The sequence below is a fragment of the Triticum dicoccoides genome, chromosome 7B (genome assembly GCF_002162155.2).
Source record: "Triticum dicoccoides isolate Atlit2015 ecotype Zavitan chromosome 7B, WEW_v2.0, whole genome shotgun sequence".
In the NCBI taxonomy this organism is placed as follows: domain Eukaryota; kingdom Viridiplantae; phylum Streptophyta; class Magnoliopsida; order Poales; family Poaceae; genus Triticum; species Triticum dicoccoides.
In genome coordinates, this window is record NC_041393.1 from 737,377,762 (window position 1) to 737,382,784 (window position 5,023).

General features: G+C 42.4%; 1 pseudogene; it reads right to left on the reverse strand.

Moving 5' to 3' along the window:
• Nucleotides 1-4,643, reverse strand: part of LOC119339606 — a 9,510-nt pseudogene extending 4,867 nt beyond the window's left edge.
• Nucleotides 4,644-5,023: the final 380 nt, after the last annotated feature.

The window sequence follows — 5,023 nt, forward strand, 5'->3', positions numbered from 1 at the left end:
AGCATCACCTGGATAAGCAGTCTGCAATAAAACTCTCTAACAGATTTCCAAAATATAAACCCAATAAAAGAAGATTCCCAAGAAAATTTTCTAAGTAGAGGTGTGTTGATTGTGATTTCTGCTGTTGTTACTGGACAAGATTTTGTTCTTCAAATATTCTACTTTATATATGGTATTCTGAATCCTCAGATTTCAAGATAAATAGCGCTTTCCCAAGTATTCTACTTGAACAAAACAGGTACTGATAAATAATTTCCTCTGGTTTGCAGAAGAAAATGCCATGGCTCTAGTCCTCCATGATTGCTCAGGTAAGTACAGTCAAAACTAATGAAGGTGGAATAGAAAACAAAATCTGTGACATTGCGGAGAAATCCATTCGTCTCTTGCTGAACGACAAGACCGGGACGGAAAAAAAAAGAATGGTTGAACAAGTTTGCTGCACGCAAATGTACTGTCAGAGCATGTTCTAAATGCAGCAGACCATTACGGGATTCAGTTAATCAGTGTTTGCACTTTCATCTTTTAATAACAGCAGGTTATCTGACTTCATGGAATCACATCTCTTGTCCTCAAAGCACGAAAAGTGCCATCAACTGTGCTACACATATACTGATATACAGCTTTGCCGACCGGGGTTTTTCCGGGCTAATCATTCGGGGAGAGGCAGCTAGATCAGACTATCAGATCAGAGTGCAGTTATTCGTAGGGAGCCAACTGAAAAGCAGAGTTGACTTAATTTGTGCCATCATTCCTCAAGAACCTGAGGCTCTCAGTTGAAAAAAATCTTGGTACCTACTCATGAATTCAAATGTACTGTAGGAATGACAACTGTGAAGGCATCAATGGGGGCAAATTAACGTGTCCGTTGTTTGGGTGTGTGGTTCTTCTTGTGATCCTGAATAAGATGGCTTTTGTTCTTCAGCTATGTACTGACACAACATCCAACAGTTTCAGTAATATTTTCAGCAACCTGAATCCAATGCAAAACTCTCAGGAAATCAATCTGTACCGATTCAGATTGTCTGCAGTAACAAAGGGGTGTTGCACTTGAGTAAAGTTGTCAGTTTGTAAGCATCGGACCAGCTCTTCAGGCAACCACAAAATAAATGAATCAGGGTACGTACCCTGATTCATAGCATTTCACTTGCTTCTTGCTAATATCTTTCCATTTACCCCCAGTTTCCAAGGTAGAAAATAATTAATTAAACAAAGGGGGAGACTCCAAAGAGAAATCTGCAACATCTGAGTGTAGAAACTCTATTGAGTGACCATATTGAGTCTAGAAGTTCGTGATAGCGAGTTCTCACCATGAAAAGAGAGATCTGAGAATAATACATGAGTGAACTTAACAGAAAAATAACTGTCTGATTTGTTTGCCGTAACCGCAATGCATACATAATGTGCAGTCCAAGCAACTGCACAAATCCAAGAAGATGGATAAATCGTCAGAATGCATACATACATGCATCATCCAACTGGAAAAGTAAGACACAAAAATATATATAACTTGGTGTGAAACTATCGATCACTCAAAACTACACCAAGCAAGGAAGGATTGGCAGCAAGCTAGTCAGACGAATATATCCACAGTAGACTCTTAAGTCGTGAACGCAAATAGAAGTAAAATCACAGAAAATAAAAGTAGGACAAGAGGGGCATAGTCACGCTACCTTGCATCTTTTCTGCTTCAACTCATTTAATGTCGTGTCATCTTCAGAAATCAGTGGCACACATTCTAGTACTAGCTGATTGAGTGTCAAAAGGTTCAGCAAACCCTCAGGGAGCCTGCTTAACTTCCCACACACACACAGTGTTAGGCGGTAAAGCTTTGGCATTGTCCCTTCTTCCATCCCCCACTTCTCCATAGAAAACCTAACAAGTTGCAACTCTTGCAGCCGAGGAAACCCTTGGGCAGAGCAGGACATGGTTTGGCCTTCATAACCGCCCAACATGAGCACCACAAGACATGGAAGCTTCTCAAGGACTAGCATTGGATCTTGTTTCATGACAACGGCAACTAGATAAAGACATCGTAGGCTTCTTGGGAACTCAGCGGGCAGCTTTTCCAGCACACCAAATTTGCCAAGATAAATATCAACTAGGTGAGGCATATTTGCAAATATGGTAATCATCTCTGCAGGTATGGTGGTCATTGACAAGGAGAAGGTTGTTAGCTGACTCATGAGACCCAGGTACATCACCATGTCATCATAATGATATTCTTTGCCAACAATTCTGAGGTTTAAGGTCTGAAGCTATTTCTGCTGCTGTCGCACACAATTTGCAGCTGGTGGTGGAGGAAAGCCATTCCAAAGGTAAACATGCCTTAGAGTAGGGATATCCCATAGTGTGTTAGGTACTTGTGAGTCCAATTCTGTGTACCTAAGATCTATAGTGTGCAGGTAAAGAAGCCGTCCAATTGTAGAAGGTAGGGTCACATCTTCACATCCTCTCAACCTAAGATATCTTAGGTGAATGCACCCAGCAAGTACTCCAGAAAAATCTTTCAGCCTTGAGTTTTCAATGTGGAGAACTCTTAGCAACCTCAACTTAGGCAGAGACGCCGAAAAGAGCCCAAAGGCATGCAGAGTCCGGATATTAGGTGTTGCATGTAAAACCTGATCACTCAAAGCTTGAAAAGAAGAACGATAAAATATCATTGTATCCGATGCATTTGTTTGGCCTGCAAATTTTAAGGTACATCCACACATCAGCAGAAAGCAACTCCACCGCATCTATTGAAACAAAAAATATAACTATATACATACGTATTGAAAGGAGCCTAACCTGTTCCTCTGTCGAAGATATCGAGAAAACCATCTTGTCTTGCTTCTTCTTTGCACCAGTCATGTAAGATATCGTGAATCCTTATTGTTTCTATCCATCCATGCGCCTTGCTTCTTTCAACAACTTGGACCAAGCTTCTCTGAGCCAACTCAGTTACATACATATGTGCTGTTTCTTCTAATTTATGCTTTGATGTATGTGGAATGAAGCTTTCTGCTATCCACAATTGAATAAGATCCGACACATCAATGTCAGAATACTCGGGAAAAGCAGCAAGATAGAGAAAACAAGATCTTAAACAATGATTTGGCAGGTCTTTGTAACTGCGAGCTAGTATATCTTGCATCACTTGTGTGTCTTTGGTTGATGTCCAGTCCAGTAGTATATTGGACCATGTTTGTGTATTTAGATTCTTTGACAGATAACCCCCCCAGAACTGCAAGTGCAAGTGGCAATCCATCACACTTCCTTGCAAGCTTTCTACCTAGTTCTTCAAACACATCCATGTCACGTGTGATAGATCTTCTGTATGATGGTAAAGCTTTGGTACTAAATAGCTCCCAACTTTTCAGGTCATCCAAGTGCTTAAGAGCATGAACATGCATCGGCATTGGAATATGATTTGCAACATCTTCCTTTCGTGTGGTTAGTAGTATTCTACTGCCTTTAGCTTCATCTGGAAAGACCTTAACCATTCTATTTATTTGCTCCCATGTATCTGTTTCCCACACATCATCGAAGACTACCAAGTATCTTTTATGTAATAGGAAATCCCGGATCTTTTTCCCCACCTCATACTCTGAAGCTTGATCGATTTCTCTGGAGTCATCTCCGCCCCTGACTATTTGTCGCATGATGTCCTTTAGTAAATCAATGCCGGTGAACTTCTGAGATATAGTCACCCAAGCAACCGTGTCAAAGTGCTCTTTGACCCTAGATGAAGTGTAGACTTTTCTTGCAAGTGTTGTTTTTCCGGCCCCGCCCATAGCAACTATGGAGACAGCGCTAAGCATGCTCTGTTTTTCAACTAACTTGTCGACTATTTCTTTGTGCTCATCCTCGAAACCAACCATGACAAAATCCTCTTCAAAGCATTGGTGCATAAGACCAAAATCTTGTGGATACACATCTTCAACTACAGCAGTACTATCCAAATCAATGTTCATATTTTCTGCGCTTGCAAAGATCTCACCGAGCTTCCTTCTTACGCGTCGAATTTCAACGCCGATTTTATGACGGGTGCTCAGGTCACCAGGTAAGCGAGCATACCTTGGAATGAGACCCATGAATCCATGATTGAGCCGGTTTCTGCTCTCCAAGTAAGCTGCGGCTTCGATGACATTCTGAGCCTCGTATGCTGCAGCCCTGATCTGGGTGACCAAGATAGCAGCCCTAGCGTCTCCTGATCTCCATTTGTTGCCGACGTCTTTCAGGTAGGCCTGGACCCGCATCAGCTCATCTTTCAGGAATTCCACTACAAAGGCCACCCCACACAAAAATGTACTCTCCTGAACCGTGAGATTGCCCACGCTCCCAAGCACCGTGCCAACAGCTGAGAGGGGACCAACAGCTGAGTATTTTGGTCAGACCCACATCAGCAAGAACTAGAAGTGGAAGAGACTGGGAACGGGTAAGGGGAAGGGACGGACAGACTCACCGATGAGATCCACTTGAGTGCAGACTTGGGGCGACGGGAGTGGCGGTGGCTGCAGAGATGGATCGACGGAGGCGAGTGTGATGCTGACCGGGGTCACGTACGGCGATTGCGATTTGCAAGTCAAAGCTTGAGGAGTGTTCGTTCCCCTTTCTAAGTTGACTTTCTGTGCCTTTCTCTGCGGAGTTGGTACTCCCTCCATTACCTTATATAAGGCCATTATGAAAAATACAATTTGTATTTATACAAGGCCACTAACGGTAATCGAGACAAAAAATAATGATGTTTTGTCGTAGTACCAACTTATTTAATATTTGTATGCGTGTAGTCATAATGACACTGAGCTACTTCCTTCCTATTCCTTCTTTGCATGCATGCGGAGTATTAATGATCCCGGTTAATGAAAAGAAAAGTTGGTTTGCAAAGCACTCATTAAATTTTACCTTACTACCTGTAATTTGATTTTGTGGCCTTGCACAAGGGAATGGAGGGAGTATGTTTTTTCTTTGGTAGCTCAGCTCAACAATGTACCACACTGCCCTCCTCTGTCCTCTCTCTATCCGGGGTATAAGGGCCAAACGG